Below are 21,479 nucleotides of genomic sequence, written 5' to 3'. Positions count from 1 at the left end.
GACCACGCAAAAAGAGACGAGTCCAAGAAACCTAGTATGGGTGACAAGGAAACACCGAGTGAGTTTATAACTCAGTAAGTCATAAGCAATACACTACCATCCATTAATAACATTATTACAAGAGGAAACAAAATGGAACGAGGCTAGTTACTCCATCCATACCGAACCATACCATAGTTCCTCCGACCTATCGGTTCAATCTCATACCAAATCATGCATTCACATTCCATATACTCATCAATAGGATATTCGAGGCATTTTCATAAATCATTTTATTTTCGTTACAATCATACAACTAAACGGCCTTTCACCCATTCCACGATAAATCTTATGTACGTGACTTCAAGTATATTCGTCACATGGGTTCAAACTTACCAAGCTCAACTCCAAATATAGACATAGCACCTATTAGCCATGAGCTCAAGATACTTACCCGATCCGCTGTCCGTGATCGACTCAATAGTGTCGCACACTTAGTGTCCATAATGATTCAAGAATATTTATTAAGTCCGCACACTCAGTGCTATATAATCAACTCGCACACTTAGTGCTACATAGTCAACTCGCACACTTAGTGCTACATAGTCAACTCGCACACTTAGTGCTACATAGTCAAACTCGCACACTTAGTGCTACATAGTCAAACTCGCACACTTAGTGCTACATAGTCAATTCGCACACTTAGTGCTGCACAATTTAAACCCGCACTCTTAGCGCCAATCTCATGGTCATACTTGTTTATACCCGCACATTTAGTGCCGAGATCAACAACTCAATACATCTCACCTCTTTTCTTTTCATTCAACACTTTCATCATCACATACGTACATGCATATATATATTTATTCATTCCATTCAGCATCATTACATAGACGTTATGACCATTTGAATTAATACCAACTATATGCTTAATGACTTACTTTATGTTGGGTAAAATAATTCCGAGTCGGCTACTCGATGACCTTCGATTTCCCCTTGTTGGACGCCTCTCCTTTAGGTTCTTGAGCTTAAATAATACAAATAAGAGTATTCAATATTTAACCCAATAACATGAATTTATTTATCACATTCGGCAATCACATATCATTAAATTTTCAAACCAAAATGTCATTATATGACCACATATACACATATCCATATACTTAAGCTCAATAATTATAATGTAATATCATGTACCCACTTTAAGTATATTGCCGAATATACTTAATCATACATACACCTAACCAAAACAATTTCCTAAAATCTTTATATCATTTATACACTAAGCCGAATACTCTCACCAAGTTCACCTATATTCTTCAACAATTCCTTCATTGATCAAACACATATTCGGCTAAAGAAATGGCAATTTTAGCAACCTTCGATTTAGTACTTAACTTTTACCACATATCAAATAACTCATTTCCTTACTCATGTGACCACGTATATTCAGTCATGCATACACACATAAAATCAATTTGGAGACTCTATCAATCCAACATACATTCGGCACCTTCATCCACCATTCTACCAAGCATGTAATATTCAAACACAACCAAACTCACATTCGGCCCTAGCTCATAACAAGGTAGCCGATTCTTTTTATAGTTCAAACACTCCTCTATCATCATTCACCTAACTTTAACATGAAACAACAAAACTCACCATTTCTCATCCAAATAACATGAACAACAACCATTTCTTGAACACTTTCTCATGACCGATTGCTCATGTTACCAACAAGATTCAAGATTTGAACATGGGCTATTTAGAACTCAAGTCAATTACTAAAACATGCATGCATCTCAAGGACAACATCAAACATACCTTAGTCTAGCAAACCACCATAGCCGATTTTCTCAAGCTTTTCCCCTTCCTTTCTTTCCTCTATTCGGCCAAAGATGTTCAAGAATGAACACTTTTTTTTTTGTTTTCTTTCTTCAATTCACGGCAACAAGGGGGTATGGATGAGACCATATTGTTTTTTTTTCATCACCCTTCCTTTCATTATTTAATCACCATGCTCATTATTTTATTTTTCTTAACATACATCACTAGCATAACATGTTGGAGACATGTTTCCACCCATAGCATGGCCGGCCACTATGCTTTAGTTTGGCTAATTTGACATGCAAGGACAACACTTTCCCACTTTAATACTATTTGGTCCTTACTTATTTACCTATCATAATTTTCCAAGTCTTTCAACTAGATCCTTTCAAGCAAAATTCACATTCATAATATAAAATTAAAACATCAAATTTTTGTACAAGTACTATCACACATATAAGATATGCAAATAAAATTTTAACTAAATTTTATGACTCGGTTTTGTGGTCCCGAAACCACATTCCGACTAGGGTCGAATTAGGGCTGTCACAATTCTCCCCCACTTAAGAAATTTTCGTCCCCGAAAATCTTACCGGTAAATAGGTTTGGGTATCGTTCTTTCATCGAGCTCTCAGTTTCCCAAGTAGCTTCCTCGATCCCGTGTTTGAGCCATAACACCTTCACTAACGGAACCCTTTTGTTTCGCAACTCCTTCACTTCACGAGCTAGGATACGCATCGGTTCTTCTTCATAACTCATATCGGCTTGAATTTCAACCTCTGATGGGCTAATTATGTGCGATGGATCAGATCGATAGCGTCGAAGCATCGAAACATGAAAGACGTCGTGAATCTTTTCAAGCTCAGGGGGCAAAATTAATCGGTATGCAACTGGTCCAACTCGTTCGGATACTTCGTACGGGCCGATGAATCTCGGACTCAATTTGCCCTTACGACCAAATCTAAGCACCTTCTTCCAGGGTGAAACTTTGAGAAATACTTTGTCTCCAACCTGATATTCAATGTCTTTTCTTTTCAAATCCGCATACGACTTTTGACGATCCGAAGCGGTTTTCAAACTTTCGCGAATTACTCGAACTTTCTGTTCGGCATCCTTAATCAAATCAACCCCAAAGATTTTACTTTCACTAAGTTCAGTCCAAAATAATGGGGTACGGCACTTGCGACCGTATAAAGCCTCGTAAGGTGCCATCTTAATGCTTGATTGAAAGCTATTGTTATAAGCAAATTCAATCAAAGCCAAATATCTTTCCCATGAACCACAGAACTCTAAGACGCAACATCTCAACATATCCTCGAGTATCTGAATTGTTCGTTCAGATTGACCATCGGTTTGGGGGTGAAAAGCAGTGCTAAAATGCAGCTTGGTACCCAAAGCTTCTTGCAATTTCTTCCAAAATCGCGATGTAAATCTTGGGTCTCTATCTGACACAATAGAAATAGGTACTCCATGTAATCTCACAATCTGAGAAACGTACAATTCAGCTAGTTTATCCAATGAAAAATCTGTACGCACGGGGATAAAGTGAGCCGACTTAGTCAGTCTATCAACAACAACCCAAATCGCATCCTTCTTACTTGCTGACATATTAAACATCTCGAAACAAAGTCGGAGATGTCCCGTTTCATACCATGCCACCAAAACTGACGTTTCAGATCGTTGTACATTTTAGTACTACCCGGGTGGATAGACATTCGGCCTCTATGAGCCTCATTCAAAATCATCGAAATAAGTTCCGAATTCCTTGGAACACACAAACGACTTCTAAACCTCAAACAATCATCATCATCCATTCGAAACTCTGATTCCTTGTTCAGAACACACTCAGCCCGTTTTGCAACCAATTCATCATCAACTTTCTGGGCTTCACGAATTTGATGAATCAATGATGGTTTGGCCTTTAATTCTGCTACTAACACATTGTCGGGTAGAACAGACAAGTGCACATTCATCGCTCGTAAAGCAAACAGCAATTTCCGGCTTAAGGCGTCCACAACCACATTAGCCTTTCCCGGGTGGTAATCAATGACAAGCTCGTAATCTTTCAACAACTCAAGCCAACGTCTTTGTCGCAGATTTAAGTCTCTTTGAGTCATCAAATATTTGAGACTTTTGTGATCCGAAAATACATGGCACTTTTCGCCAAACAAGTAATGTCGCCATATTTTCAAAGCGAATACGATGGCGGCTAGTTCGAGATCATGGGTTGGATAATTTCTCTCGTGTGGCTTCAATTGTCTCGACGCATAGGCCACAACTCGGCCTTCTTGCATCAACACGCAACCCAACCCAAGTAGGGATGCGTCACTATAAATGACAAACTCTTTGCCTGATTCGGGTTGCACTAAAATTGGTGCTTCAGTCAAATGAGTTTTCAGTTGATCGAAGCCTTTCTGACATTTCTCCATCCATTCGAACTTAGTATCCTTTTGAAGTAGCTTCGTCATTGGTGTGGCTATCATCGAGAAACCTTTGACAAATCGTCGGTAATAACCGGCGAGTCCCAAAAAGCTCCGAACCTCAGTAATATTTCTCGGAGGTTTCCAGTTAAGTATGGCTGAGATTTTGTTCGGGTCAACTCGAATACCCGATGCGGATACCACATGACCCAAGAAGCTAACCTCTCTTAACCAGAACTCACACTTACTGAACTTAGCATATAACTGCTTATCCCGCAAAATTTGCAACACTAATCTCAGGTGTTCAGCATGTTCAGTCTCATCTTTTGAATAGACCAAGATGTCATCAATGAACACAACTACGAAACCGATCCAAATATGGTCTGAAGATCCGATTCATCAAATCCATAAATACCGCAGGGGCATTAGTGAGCCCAAACGGCATCACTAAGAACTCGTAGTTACCGTACCTCGTTCTGAAAGTAGTTTTGGGTACGTCCGAATCTCGAATCCGCAACTGATAATAACCCGATCTCAAATCTATCTTTGAAAACACTGATGCTCCCTTTAATTGATCAAACAAATCATCAATACGCGGTAACGGATACTTATTCTTTATCATCACTTTATTCAGTTGACGATAGTCAATGCACAACCTCATGGTTCCGTCCTTCTTTTTCACAAACAATATTGGTGCACCCCAAGGTGAGAAACTTGGTCGAGCGAAACCTCTATCCGTCAATTCTTGCAACTGAGCTTTCAACTCCTTTAACTCGGTTAGTGCCATACGATACGGAGCTATCGAAATTGGCGTAGTTCCAGGTACAAGCTCAATACCAAATTCTACTTCCCGAACAGGTGGTAAACCCGGTAATTCTTCAGGAAACACATCCGGGTATTCACAAACCACCGGCACAGATTCGGGTTTCTTTTTTAACTCTTTGTCATCAAGTACATACGCAAGGTATGCTTCGCACCCTTTTCTCACATATTTCTGGGCCAACATTGCTGATATTACAGCTGGCAACCCCTTCAAATCCGTAGACTCAACTCGGATTACCTCGTTATTTGCGCACCTCAAATCAATAGTCTTGCTTTTGCAATTTACAACCGCATCATGCGCGGTCAACCAATCCAAACCAAGAATAACGTCAAATTCATCAAACGGCAAAAGCATCAAATCGGCCGGAAGACAGGATTCTCGGATTTTTAGAGGGCATCTCTTACACACTTTATCAACAAGTACGCATTGACCCAAAGGGTTTGACACTCGAATTACGAACTCAGTAGACTCAACAGGTAGAGTCTTACTGGATGCTAAGGTTTCGCATACATATGAATGAGTAGAGCCAGGGTCAATCAATGCAATCACATTAGTATCAAAGAGAGTGAAGGTACCAGTGATGACGTCAGGGGAGGATGCCTCCTCTCGTGCGCGGATGGCATATGCTCTAGCAGGAGTACGGTTCTCGGCTCGAACAGCCGTATCAGAGGTCCCTCTCTGACTACCACCCCTACCTCCTAAAATTCTCGGTGGTCTACCTCTAGTGGTCACTCCACTAGGTCTTGCACCTTGAATCTTATTCTTCTCATCAAGCTACGTGCAATCTCTAATGAAGTGGTCCTTCGAACCGCATCCGTAACAAGCCCTGTTAATAGACTTACCCCAACATTCACCTATGTGTCGTCTTCCACATTGGGGACATTCAGGTTTCTCTAGACGATTATTGCCCACACTAGCTACCGAAGTAGCTCGGGAGTCCGTCGATGGTCTTGCTCTGATGGAAATTCCCGCAGTCGTCCTCGACTTATTAGTGTCCTCCCTGAACTTCTTTACGGCTGAGAATGGGGCTTTACCCGTCGATCTTTTACGGTAGTCTCTAGCTTCAAATTCAGCCTTCTTCTTCTCCTTTCCAAGTTCTTCCGCCTTGCAGGCTCGTTCGACTAGTGTTACGAATTCTTTTATTTCCAAAATACCCATTAGTAGCTTTAAATCCTCATTCAATCCTTCTTCGAATCTTTTGCACATAGCAACCTCATCAGCTACACACTCCCGGGCATACCTACTGAGTCTTACGAATTCATGTTCGTATTCAGATACTGTCATACGGCCTTGCTTGAGTTCCAAGAATTCCTTACGCTTTTGATCAATGAACCGTTGACTAATATATTTCTTTCGAAATTCCGTCTGAAAGAAGTCCCAAGTTACTCGTTCGTTTGGGACTATGGAAATCAGGGTCCTCCACCAATAGTAGGCTGAGTCCCGCAACAAAGATACAGCACACTTTAGAATTCATCAGGTGTGCATGACAGTTCATCGAACACCCGAACGGTGTTATCAAGCCAGAACTCGGCCCTTTCAGCATCATCAGTAACTATGGCCCTGAACTCCTCAGCCCCGCGCTTCCTAATCAAGTCTACAGGTGGCTTACTCAGCCTCATAGGATCAGTAACTGATGGCATTACTGGCTCCGGGGGTGGATTATTCAAATTCGGGAATTGCTGGACAGCCGGATTGGTTTGGGCATATTGCGCGACCCACTCATTCATCATGGTAAAGAAGGCTTGTTTAGCCCCCTCACCTTGATTATTCGCAGATGACTGAGGTTCAATAGGCGGTGTCCCTTGTGCAGGAGCAGCCGCTACACTTTCAACGTCATTCGCTAAGATTCTTTCTACACCGGGATCCATTTACTAATCAAAACATAAATTTTAACCGTCAGAAGTCATCACACAGTTAAACATTAACATTCGGCATGTATAGCTAGACTCATACGTGCTATGGTAGTCCTAGAACCGACTAAACCATAGCTCTGATACCAATCAAATGTAACACCCTGAACCCGAGACCGTTGCCGGAGTCGAACACGAGGTGTTAACAGACTTCAAACCACTTATTAAAATTTTTCCAGACAAGCTGTCAATCTGCGTACTAGTCGCTTTAAAAATCATATCTTGAGGTCTGGAACTCGAAATCCAGTTCCGTGAATTTTCCCTGAAACTAGACTCATATTCCCATCTACATATTTTTTTCTAGAATTTTTGGTCCGGCCAATTAGTACAGTTTATTAGTCAAAGTCTCCCATGTTACTGGGGTCAACTACGCTGACCTTTGCGCATTACGACCTGGATATCTCCCTGTACAGAGCTTCAATACTGATGCCGTTTGTTTCTATAGAAACTAGACTCAGAGAGGAATCTATACATATATGGTATGACTTCTAATTATCTCTGGTTAATTTATAATGAATTTCCAAAGTCGGAGCAGGGAATCCAGAAACCGTTCTGGCCCTGTTCCACGAGAACCTGATTATCTCTTAACATACTGTCCATAGATCTTTTCGTTACTTCTATATGAAAATAGACTCATCGAACTTCGATTACATAATTTATTCATCAATTAATTCCACTCCTACTATTTTTAGTGATTTTTCAATCTCACGTCACTGCTGCTGCCAGCATCTGTTACGAAAGCAACTATGCCTATTTCGTGATTTCTCCTTGATCTAACTAGTAATTCATCATACATATCACCTATTATGATCATGACTAGCCATGCCAAAGGCTAATCATTGTCAAACTTCCCCCTACTACACTATTGCCATATCATGAATTTTAACACCAAAATAATCAACCATGACGTATGGCATAAAAAGGTCGAATTATCAAGATTTGCGACCTAACGTTATGAATCCAAACCCAACCGAACATTTATGCCATTTTCGCATGGCTAAAAGATTACATACCAAAGTTCAAACACAACATAATAGCCTATACATGCCGAAATGTTCTCCTAAGCCAACTAAGAAGAAAGTACCAAAACTTGCTATCCGGTGTGATGACTTCGATGACGGCCTGACCACGCAAAAAGAGACGAGTCCAAGAAACCTAGTATGGGTGACAAGGAAACACCGAGTGAGTTTATAACTCAGTAAGTTATAAGCAATACACTACCATCCATTAATAACATTATCACAAGAGGAAACAAAATGGAACGAGGCTAGTTACTCCATCCATACCGAACCATACCATAGTTCCTCCGACCTATCGGTTCAATCTCATACCAAATCATGCATTCACATTCCATATACTCATCAATAGGATATTCGAGGCATTTTCATAAATCATTTTATTTTCGTTACAATCATACAACTAAACGGCCTTTCACCCATTCCACGATAAATCTTATGTACGTGACTTCAAGTATATTCGTCACATGGGTTCAAACTTACCAAGCTCAACTCCAAATATAGACATAGCACCTATTAGCCATGAGCTCAAGATACTTACCCGATCCGCTGTCCGTGATCGACTCAATAGTGTCGCACACTTAGTGTCCATAATGATTCAAGAATATTTATTAAGTCCGCACACTCAGTGCTATATAATCAACTCGCACACTTAGTGCTACATAGTCAACTCGCACACTTAGTGCTACATAGTCAACTCGCACACTTAGTGCTACATAGTCAAACTCGCACACTTAGTGCTACATAGTCAAACTCGCACACTTAGTGCTACATAGTCAATTCGCACACTTAGTGCTGCACAATTTAAACCCGCACTCTTAGCGCCAATCTCATGGTCATACTTGTTTATACCCGCACATTTAGTGCCGAGATCAACAACTCAATACATCTCACCTCTTTTCTTTTCATTCAACACTTTCATCATCACATACGTACATGCATATATATATTTATTCATTCCATTCAGCATCATTACATAGACGTTATGACCATTTGAATTAATACCAACTATATGCTTAATGACTTACTTTATGTTGGGTAAAATAATTCCGAGTCGGCTACTCGATGACCTTCGATTTCCCCTTGTTGGACGCCTCTCCTTTAGGTTCTTGAGCTTAAATAATACAAATAAGAGTATTCAATATTTAACCCAATAACATGAATTTATTTATCACATTCGGCAATCACATATCATTAAATTTTCAAACCAAAATGTCATTATATGACCACATATACACATATCCATATACTTAAGCTCAATAATTATAATGTAATATCATGTACCCACTTTAAGTATATTGCCGAATATACTTAATCATACATACACCTAACCAAAACAATTTCCTAAAATCTTTATATCATTTATACACTAAGCCGAATACTCTCACCAAGTTCACCTATATTCTTCAACAATTCCTTCATTGATCAAACACATATTCGGCTAAAGAAATGGCAATTTTAGCAACCTTCGATTTAGTACTTAACTTTTACCACATATCAAATAACTCATTTCCTTACTCATGTGACCACGTATATTCGGTCATGCATACACACATAAAATCAATTTGGAGACTCTATCAATCCAACATACATTCGGCACCTTCATCCACCATTCTACCAAGCATGTAATATTCAAACACAACCAAACTCACATTCGGCCCTAGCTCATAACAAGGTAGCCGATTATTTTTATAGTTCAAACACTCCTCTATCATCATTCACCTAACTTTAACATGAAACAACAAAACTCACCATTTCTCATCCAAATAACATGAACAACAACCATTTCTTGAACACTTTCTCATGACTGATTGCTCATGTTACCAACAAGATTCAAGATTTGAACATGGGCTATTTAGAACTCAAGTCAATTACTAAAACATGCATGCATCTCAAGGGCAACATCAAACATACCTTAGTCTAGCAAACCACCATAGCCGATTTTCTCAAGCTTTTCCCCTTCCTTTCTTTCCTCTATTCGGCCAAAGATGTTCAAGAATGAACACTTTTTTTTTTGTTTTCTTTCTTCAATTCACGGCAACAAGGGGGTATGGATGAGACCATATTATTTTTTTTTCATCACCCTTCCTTTCATTATTTAATCACCATGCTCATTATTTTATTTTCTTAACATACATCACTAGCATAACATGTTGGAGACATGTTTCCACCCATAGCATGGCCGGCCACTATGCTTTAGTTTGGCTAATTTGACATGCAAGGACAACACTTTCCCACTTTAATACTATTTGGTCCTTACTTATTTACCTATCATAATTTTCCAAGTCTTTCAACTAGATCCTTTCAAGCAAAATTCACATTCCTAATATAAAATTAAAACATCAAATTTTTGTACAAGTACTATCACACATATAAGATATGCAAATAAAATTTTAACTAAATTTTATGACTCGGTTTTGTGGTCCCAAAACCACATTCCGACTAGGGTCGAATTAGGGCTGTCACATGGACAATCTGTGTTCAAAGACTCAGTTAGTGAATTAGATGTTAAAAACTAAAATTAAAAGAAGTTAACACTATTATTGCTCGGGTTACCACCCGAGAAGCGCTTATTTATAGTCTAAGCTCGACTTACCTCTCTGTTGCGTGGTCATGGTGGTGTGAGGAGTTTACACTCCTCATCCCTACTATCAATTTTATCAAAATAAGGTTTTAGATGAGTACTATTTACCTTGAACGTACTAAATTTGGGATTAATTACCTCGACTGTACCGTATGGGAAAATGGTAAGTACCGTAAGAGGGATTTCTCCATTAGGTTCAAATGTGGCAATCCGAGGACCTGCTGCATCTAGTAGTACTTTGTCTCCAACCTTAAGTCGATTTGGTGAGATATTGAGCTCATCATGGTGTGGTTTTGGTTTATCGTGTGTCTTCAGTTTATGTATCCGCCATTCATCCAGTTCCTCAACTCGCAGCCATCGTTCTTCATAGATGGGTCCCTTGTTGTTACTCGAACATAGCTCATGTGTGCTATTCGAATGTGTTTCCTGCAAAGAAGTTTCCACCACATATCAGTACTAGTGGTACGATTTATACAATCACCCTCGATATTTGATGTGTAACACCCCGTACCCGAGACCGTTGCCGGAGTCGAATACGAGGTATTTACGGACTTGTTTCATTGTAAAACACAGTTCATTTTAAATTTCTAGACAAGCTGGCTAACTGTGTCACTGTCACCTTAAAAATCATATCTTGAGTTCCAAAACTAGAAGACCAGTTCTGTAAATTTTTCCTGAAACTAGACTCATATGTCCATCTACATTTTTTTTTCTAGAATTTTTGGTCTGGCCAATTAGTACAGTTTATTAGTTAAAGTCTCCCCTGTTACAGGGTTCGACTACTCTAACCTTCATGCAATACAACTTAGATATCTTCCTGTAGAGGGCTTTAATACTTATGCTGTTTGTTTCTAACGAAACTAGACTCAAAAAGAAATCTATACATATATGGAATGACTTCTAATTATCTTTAGTTAATTTATAGTGAATTTCCAAAGTCAGATCAGGGGATCCAGAAATCACTCTGGCCCTGTTCCACAAAAACTTAAATATCTCTTAAAATATGGCTCATATGATCGTTTCGTTTCTTCCATATAAAAGTAGATTCATCAAGGTTTTGTTACATAATTTATTCACTATTTAATTCCATTCCTACTATTTTTAGTGGTTTTTCAAATTCACAACACTGCTGCTGTCAGCATCTGCCTTTAAGGTAGACTTTACCTATTTCATAGTTTCCATGAATCAACTAGAACTTGCCATACATAGCACCAAAATGATCATGATTAACCATTCCAATGGCTAATCGTTACCAAACATTTCCATACCTCTCAATGAACAACATACAAAACGATTATAATGCTATGCTCAAAGTATATATAAGCCATTTTCGCATGGCTATCCAAATTTATACAAAACCAAAGGGTACATGACCAACAACAAAAAGGGGTAGTCCTATACATGCCATTTTCAGAGTTCAACCAAAATTGTACCAAAAGGGCTTTGATAGTGTGGACAACTTCGACTTCGACAATCCCGAGTCCGATAGCTGACGAACTAAAATCTATAAAACAGAGAATCAAAGAAACGGAGTAAGCATTTAATGCTTAGTAAGTTTTGTGCAATGAAATTAGGCACAATTGAAGTATAGCATTCATATGACTAAACGGATAATTTCATATGCACATATTCTCACAATCATACCTACTTCACATTTCCAACCCTTATATTCATACATAAGGAATCAACTTGACTAAAAGCCGGAAGCTTGTTAATCGATTCAGCGAATAATATTTAGAAGGAATCAATTATTTCAATGCATATACGAAACATACCTCATCGTTGGGATTTTACGAGCGTATTAATTGAAATTATTACAGCAAGATCGCTCATTCCCAAACCAAGTACCTTCGGGATTTAACCGGATATAGCTACTCGCTCAAATGCCTTCGGGACTTAGCCCGGATATAGTAGTTCGCACAAATGCCTTCAGGACTTAGCCCGGATATAGTAACTCGCACAAATGCCTTCGGGACTTAGCCCGGAATTAGTAGTTCGCACAAATGCCTTCGGGACTTAGCCCGGATATAGTAACTCGCACAAATGCCTTCGGGACTTAGCCCGGAATTACTAACTCGCAACAATTCCTTCGGGACTTAGCCCGAAATTTGTCACTAGCACAAATGCCTTTGGGACTTAGCCCGGTTATCATCCGAATATTCATGCGCATATCAGTAAATCATGACACATCTTTATTTTATTTTCATAACTAGAATTCAAACACAAGTCAATTATTAAGCATTCCCATTTTCGGCTCAATAGCCACATACAAACAGCATGATTTGGTTTGCTTTGTGACATGATCTCTATGCACATACGGCTACCCATCATACCTATAGACTAATTAACTCAACATATAATTCAAGTAGAATCATTATATCACCGTATATTAGTTATGATTATACGTCATGACTTAATCAAATCGTAAACTAAGTTTCATTACTCGATAACTTACCTCGGATGTTGTCGAACGATTTCGACGGCTATTCGATCACTTTTTCCTTCCCTTTATCGGATTTAGTTCCCATTTGCTCTTGAGCTTAATTTAACAAATAAATTGATTTAATCATTTGAACATCAAAAAGAGAAACTCAAGGTACTTAACCCATATATATTAGACATTAGAGTCACATATATATGAAATCATGAATCAACTCAACATATTAGCCCACACTCTCTTTTAGCCGATTATCTAAGCCAAGATAAAAGCATCAATATGCTTGCCTCTAACCAAATACATGCAACACCAATCTACCTCATGTGGCCGAATATGCATGTCTATGTTGAGGCCGGTTATATGCTTAATACTTCCTACAAATATGGTTACTTGTATTGAGTACATACCATTTCGTTTCAAGTTCAAAACTCGGCTAATACACATATATACACTAATAACCAAATACTAATATTTGCACTTCACCTTACTATCAATTCTCATCTACTTCCTACCATGGCCGAATGCATCAAGACACCATACCATTTCAATTTTGGTCATGGGTTAAAACAAAGAACTTAATGTCTAACTTAAAAATGCTAAAAAAAAATCCAAGAGTCATCAATCACCATCACATGTATCATTACAAAGCTTCACACTTAGCATGCAAATGACATCAACACAAGTCCACCTTAGCCGAAACTTAGCTCATCTTCATGTCTCATCACCACAACATCAACCACCAACCAAGAAGGCAACACCCATGGCCGAATATCATCTCCATCTCATAGCAAAGATTTAGACCATGGGATAGGTAGAACTCAAGCTAACAACTAAAAATATGCATGAATCTCATGGAACAACATTAACATACCTTAGCCTAGTGAACCACCATAGCCGATTTTCTCCAAGCTCTTTTCCCTCTCTTTCTTTCTTCTATTCGACCAAGTTCACAACATGAGAACTTTTTTTTCTTTTTTTTTCTTCATCATTTTCCTTTTCATTATTTTATTACCATGCTCCTTATTTTATCATTTCTAACATAAACCATTAACACAACATGTTTATGACATGTTTTACCCATCACACTTTGTCCACCCTTATTGTCATGGCCGGCCACTACTAATTAAATGGGGGAAATTGACATGCAAGTCCACCCCTTTGATTACATACACTAATAGATCCTTATAGATTAACCTATCACATTTCAAAAGTGTCACACATAAGTCCTATTAACTAAATTCACATGCAATTAACTAAATCAAAGCTTAAAACTTTCACACATTCATATTCACATATTTTAGACAATAATTATCATATTCAAATAATTTGGTGACTCGGTTTAGCGGTCCCGAAACCGCTTTCCGACTAGGGTCACTTTAGGGCTGTCACATGATGTGTTACTTGAATTGCGAGCTTGAAGAGTGATTGTTTCATCACCCACACGAAGTGTGAGTTCACCTATACCAACATCAATTATAGTTCTAGTAGATGCTAAAAAAGGCCTTCCTAAAATTAAAGGCACGTCACTATCCTTTTCTATGTCTAAAACAACAAAATCAACTGGGAATATAAATTTGTCAATTTTAACGAGTACATATTCAATAATACTCCTAGGAAATCTGATTGTTTTATCTGCTAATTGAATGCTCATCCTAGTTTGTTTGGGTTTCCCCAGACCTAGTTGTTTAAACATTTTATAAGGCATGACATTGATACTAGCCCCTAAATCAGCCAAAGCATTATTAACATCTAAGCTACCAATTAAACAAGGAATCGTAAAACTCCCTGGATCTTTCAATTTGTTGGCCAGCTTATTTTGTAGTATGGCTGAGCAAACTGCATTCAACTCCACATGCGACGCCTCATCCAACTTTCACTTATTTTCTAAAAGCTCCTTTAAGAATTTAATTGCGTTCGGCATCTACGAAAGAGCTTCAATAAACGATAAATTAATATGTAATTTTTTTAATAATTTAAGGAATTTACCGAATTGTTCGTCTGTGCGGTCTTACCAGTGTTTGTTCGCTGTGGTTTACCTCACCTTTGCTTTTACTTACCACAATTCCTTTCCTCGGTTCTGGTTCATGTTCGACTAACCCTTCCTCATCTTGAATGGTAATTGCATTGAGCTGTTCCCTTGGGTTAGATTCAGTGTTACTCGATAGGCTACCTTGTGGTCATTCAGAAATCAATTTGGCGAGTTGGCCTATCTGAGTTTCGAGCCCTTAGATCGACGCTTGTTGATTCTTAAGTGTTGTTTTGGTATTCTGAAAGCAAGTTTCCAACACCGAGATAAACTTTGTTATCATTTCCTCAAGGTTTGACTTCTTTTCCTATTGGTAAGGTGGTTGTTGAGAACTCGAAGGGTGTTGTGGCATTTGATTTCCTTAACCGCCTCACGAGAAATTGGGATGGTTCCTCCAACCTGTATTATAAGTATTACTATATGGGTTATTTTGAGGTCTAGAGTTATTGTTACCCATATATTGGACTTGTTCCTCCTCGATGCTAGGGTTGAAGGGTTGATATTCTATGTATGCTCCTCCTCCATTTGAATCACACCTTATCACTGGATGTACCTGAGTAGAACCACACAAACCGTCAATCTTTTCATTTAAGAGTTTTACTTGGTTAGATAATATAGTAACTGCATCGAGGTTGAAAACACCGACTGCTTTTGTCGGCTTTGTCCTCATAACTTCCCACTGATAGTTATTTAGTGACATCTCCTCAATAACTTCGTAAGCCGCTTCAGGTGTTTTGTTATTCAAAGTTCCTCTGGCGGCTACGTCGATGAGTTGCCTCGTTGAGGGGTTCACACAGTTTTAAAACGTCTAAACCTGTAGCCAAAGTGGTAACCCATGGTGAGGGCACCTTCTCAAAAGATCCTTGTATCTCTCTCATGCATCATAGAGTGTTTCTAAATTCATATGCACAAAAGAAGAAATGTCATTCCTCAACTTACCCGTTTTAGCCGGCGGAAAATATTTAAGTGAAAACTTTTCAGTCATTTGTTCCCAAGTAGTGATCGACCCTCGTGGTAACGAGTTCAACCACTGTTTAGCTTTGTTCCTGAATGAAAAGGGAAACAACCAAAGGCGAATGGCATCATCAGAAATGCCATTGATTTTAAAAGTGTCGTAAAACTCCAGAAAATTCGCCACGTGATTGTTTGGATCCTCATCCTGCAAACCATCGAACTGAACAAACTGTTGTATCATTTGAATTATGTTAGGTTTCGGTTCAAAATTATTTGTAGCAATAGCAGGTCTAACTATACTTGACTCAGTGCCTATTAAATTAGGTTTAGCATAATCATACATAGTGCATGGAGTAGGATTTTGATTTACTGGATCGGCAGTAATCACAGGAGGAGCGAATTTTCCTGATTTTCAGCCATTTCCTCGGTTGTGGTGTGAATGTCGTCCTCTTGCTCTTCCTCTGTGTATCTTAGGCTTCGCCTTATTTCTCTTCGGTTTCTGCGAGCTGTGCGATCGATCTCACTATCAAAGAGTAATGGTCTCGACGAGTTTCTTCTAGTCATACACTATAAAAACCTGCTAGAAGCGAATAAACAAAAATTAGAAAAGAAAATAAAAATTTAAATTGCAATAAAAATAAAATGGCTAAAGCAATAAAAATTGAGTGTTCCTAATATCTTAGTTCCTTGGCAGCGGTACAAAAAACTTGATCATGATGATTTGAAGTGTGATAAGTTTTAAAATTTATTTATAATTGACCGTTCTTGAAACTAGCTATTATCACGACAAAGGCAAGCGCACCTTATCGAATAGTAGTATAGTTTATGGAAAGACCAGAGTGTCGAACCCAAAGGAACCAAGAGTACTAGTATTTACTTTCTTTTTATTAACTAGCCTAAAAATAAAGGTTTTGTTTTATCTAAACTAATTACTAAACTAAGAATGTGCGGAAAGTAAATTGGGCAAATAACTTTTGGGAAAACTGAATTATTTGGACAATACCTAAGGGAAAAATCCACCTAGACTTCACTTGTTATTGACTCTGAATCAGACGATTTATTCATTTGACTTGATCCGTAGAAATCCCTAATTAATATTATTATCCCTCTCGAGACTAACAATATCTAACCCTAGGTTGATTAATTGAAATCTCTTTGTAATTAACACCCCTAGTGTTGCATTAACTCGATCTACGGTGTAACACCCCAAACCAAGCCCAGACGTTATGGCCAGATCTGACGTGTCACATGGACTTACGACGTAGTATGCATTCGCTGGTTTAAGTGATTGGGGTGGTCTTTGTAAAAATAGCGGTTGAATGAAAAGCCGGTTTATCAATCTTTAGGCTATCCATTTGTTGTGCTTGTTGAGTCTTGAAAACGTTCATTAATTTTGAAAACCCGCGCAGCCTAACACTAGCAGTTTCGTCATAGTATAAATATAATCAGAAAATAAAACCATAGCGGAAAAAAGAAATTTAAATAGCGGCCTTATTACAACTTAAAACCCAAAATTAAATCAGAATATAAAAATAATAAAAATAAACTAACTTAGAAAAACCAACTTTGCAGATGATGTGGCCACTCCGAATCCCTCACAGCTCCAAGCCCACTATGGTTGGGGATTTCTTGCAGAGATGAAAATAAAGGGTGAGTTCGGTAAACTTAGTGTGTAACATAACCCAACCATAGCCCAAAACAGATCAAACCTCAGAGTTAGACTTATTTGGGCCTTGGCCTAGTACAGAAATCAGAATGAAACCCATAGGCCCATAGCAGATACAAAAAAAAATATATCGTGAATGCAGAAATCCCAACCCAGAGCCATCCACAACACCCCCGTACCAGCCTTACACCATGTGGGGAGACTACTCGACCCACCCAACCGCTATACACCACAGAAATTGCAGCGAGGCTGCCAGATATTGTGACGAAGTCACCAGATACAGATATTGTGGCTAGGCCACTAGAACATATATATATATGTGGCGAAGCCACAGATTGCAGCGAGGCTGCCAGATATTGTGACGAAGTCACCAGAACAGATATATGTGGCGAGGCCACCAGATTGCAGCGAGGCCACCAGAACACTTCCTCCATCAATATAAACCCATGTCCCATGCAACAGAAATAATATGTCATGGCATACGTTGTAACACCCCAAACTCGGTCCAAACATTATGGTCGAATCCAACGTGCCACATTAAAGTTAAAAATCCATGTTTCGTTTTAGTGTTTTTAAAAATCGACTTTTGTTAAGTTAACAAAGTGAATGGAAGCTGGGCACCAGGTAGGTATCCATAACAGAGGAGGTGAGCCATGAAGACTGCTTAAGTACCAAGCTCTTCGGTTGGATCCAATCCTAGACATGCCCACAACCATTGCCACACTTGGTTATAACGAGTTGAAATTTCTTTGAGTGGATATCTTTGATAAATCAAATAATCGTGACGTTGTGTTATTTTGAAAACAAGTATCATTTTGAAAACGCGCCCTAAGTCTAGCCCATTTGAATTATTATCAACCAGTTTAAAGTTATTAAAAATAAAATAATCCCAGAAAAGAGAAGAAAAAAAAGTTAAAATGGCCTTATTACAACCTAAAAATAAGTAGTAAATAAGATAAACTAAAGAAAACCAGTCATTTATTTCAAGCCCAAAAGCGATAACTATGGCCACTCTGAATCCCCTCCGACTCCAAGTCCCCAAATCAAGGCTCACTTGCAAGGTTAGGAAGGGGGTGAGTTTGGAAACTCAGTGTGCAACAAGCCCCTTTCAGAGCCCAAAACAATATCAGCCCGCTGGGCCTAAGCCCAACTTTCAATCTCAACATATACTGGGCCGAAGCCTTTGCATTATTCATGTCACTGGGCCGAAGGCTTTTCATTATCATATCACTGGGCCGAAGCCTTTACTGTAAACGGTATAGCCCATAGGCCCAAATCAATACCACATGCATTATTAATGGATGTATGCAAGCCCATTTGGGGAGACTACTCAACCCACCAACCGCTACTCTCCACCTGTACCAACCAAGCTCTCCATGTGGGGAATAACTCAACCCACCCAACCAAACTCTCCACTGGCAGCATAGCTGCTTTATCATATAACTAGAGGCCTAGCCTCTTTTAATAACTGCGGCAAAGCCCTTTTTGATAAACTGGGGCAAAAGCCCTTTTGCACTTCCTCCATCCATGTAAAACCCAACCCATGCATAAATGAATACATCATGTGCATATCATACATATCATGCCCAATCATGTATATCAAAGTCTCATGCATTAAACTCGTAATTAAACCCTAGGGGTATAATGGTCATTTTTACCTAGGGACAAAACAGTCATTTTTCATATTATAAGGGTAATTTCATAATTTTACCAAAATACCAGGGGTTTCATGTTCATTAACCATTACCAATAACTCCAAGTGTTTAAACAATGATTTTAACGCACTTTATCAAATTCGGGTTTTTGGGCCCAAAACCCCTAATGGGCCCTACGAATGTCGATTTAGTCACCTAGGCCCATTTAGCCTATATTCCACAACGGTATTAATAGTTTTAACGTACAATTTTACAGGATTCCATTTTCTACCAAATTTACCCAAATGGCCCGGAAGCCCATTGGGTGCGATTTCAGCCCCTCGAGGCCCAACTTACCATCGTGCATAAAATCGTGCCCTTACCTGTTCCAACGATCACGATCATCGAACTTAGTGAAACTAACTAATCTATGAGCGTTCGCATGCTCACGAGTCCTTAAAATGCCAGAATTTCAGCATTTCAACTTTTCGACATATATCGATTTAAGCTACGAAAGAGGGTTCATTACACACCTGATTTGCGATATTCCTTGACGAGATCTCCCACTGAAATCTACAATTATACACCTCCATTTTTAGTATACAAATCATACTTATCAAACCCAAAATCTACCTTACCACATTCGGCCAAAGACCCCTAATGGCCATAGTTCACTTACCTTCACAGGGTCTAACGATATGATCCAAGCCTATCCAAATCGACACCCCACGCCTTGCTGCTCCTCCAACGTATCTACTCCACTATACAAACCATAAAAAGTCAAAAGAAAAAGCCCAATAAGGCTTATATCTCTAATGACCACCTCTCGAAACTATAGGGGTTTCGACTTTTGTCAACAATTACTACTGAATCGATTTAGAGTATGAATACTTACCACAATCTCCCTCCTTGAACCGTTTAAAACTTAGAAGATAAAGGGATTGGCCACCAAAATGTGAAGGGAAAAAAGAAGGTTGCTGGTCAATAAAGAATCGACACCACCAAGCTTCACAGGTTCGACTTTTTACGGCTTTTCGGCAGATGTGGAGGTCAGGAAAGAAGTAGTAGGTGAACGGAAGGGAGTAGTGGGCTGGTTTTGGAAAAAGAAAAGGAAGGAATGCTGGATGTAAGGGTGGTAGATTCGGTTAGAGAATAAGAAAGAAAAAGAAAAGACTAATCCTAAAGAAGAAAACGGCACAACCTAAGTCCCTAATGCCGAAAATACTTACCTAATACCCCTTTGCCAAAATCCCTCTCTAATCCCCTCTATTCGGCTAACTCTATCTCCCTCTCAAATCCCTAAAATCTCTCCCCTTATCCCTCCTTAATCCATACGTTTGACTGATTCAAACTCTCTCCCACAAAGTTCCATTCGGCTACAACTCCTGCATGCTCAAAGCATAAAAAATTAACATCACACTTGCCATCACAGGGAATCGAACCCAGGCTTTCCTCCTACCACTTACACGCCACCTTTTTAGCTCCTTAGTGGCGTCACTTAGCCACTTTACCAGAGGGTCTCTTGTGATACATTTTACCCACAATTTTTAATAAGACCACCTATCCAAAGCCCCTAACTTCTTAAGTCCAAAATTCAAAAATTCTACTGGGTTTTGGCCATCATATGGGCCTTCCATAAGCCCATTTACACAGTCCAATTATGAATTTCACAACTATATACTAAATTTTAAAATTTTACCAAAATCTTGTGAATCACGAAAAAATTCGAAAATCAGGATGTTACATACGTATACAAAAACAGAACATCTTGCTTTTCAGAAAAAAATAACCCTAAGGGTAAAATCGTAATTTTGCATGCATAATGGTATTTCAGTAATTATTACCTATTGCTAAGGTTTCATGCTCATTCTAACGTTTACCAAGTAATCAGAAGTACTTACCTCGTCTTTTTACCAAAGTGGGCCCGTTGGCCCATTGGCCCATTTTCAGCCCATTAAGCCCAAAAATACTGTTGTGCACGAAAATGCACACTCTGCACTCTAATCATCCAAATGCACCATATTCAATAACAACTGTCTCACGAGCGCTCGCATGCTCGCGAGTTCACAAAATACCAACGTTTCGATATTTTGACTTTTACCGATTCAGTCTAAGGGAGGGTGTCGTTTACACACCTGGTTGATGACGATTGATGACGATATCTCCCACGCGATAATCCTGTTAGGAGACTGCAGTTAAT

General features: G+C 38.9%; 1 non-coding gene across 1 annotated transcript; it reads left to right on the top strand.

Moving 5' to 3' along the window:
* The first annotated feature begins 15,855 nt into the window (after window positions 1-15,855).
* Window positions 15,856-15,962, top strand: LOC121210325 (small nucleolar RNA R71). Its single transcript, XR_005905439.1, has one exon. It is a non-coding gene; the product is annotated as a small nucleolar RNA R71 (small nucleolar RNA).
* The last annotated feature ends 5,517 nt before the right edge of the window (window positions 15,963-21,479 follow it).

This window comes from Gossypium hirsutum, chromosome A11 (genome assembly GCF_007990345.1).
Source record: "Gossypium hirsutum isolate 1008001.06 chromosome A11, Gossypium_hirsutum_v2.1, whole genome shotgun sequence".
Classification (NCBI taxonomy): domain Eukaryota; kingdom Viridiplantae; phylum Streptophyta; class Magnoliopsida; order Malvales; family Malvaceae; genus Gossypium; species Gossypium hirsutum.
This window is presented reverse-complemented; position numbering and strand designations above follow the sequence as displayed.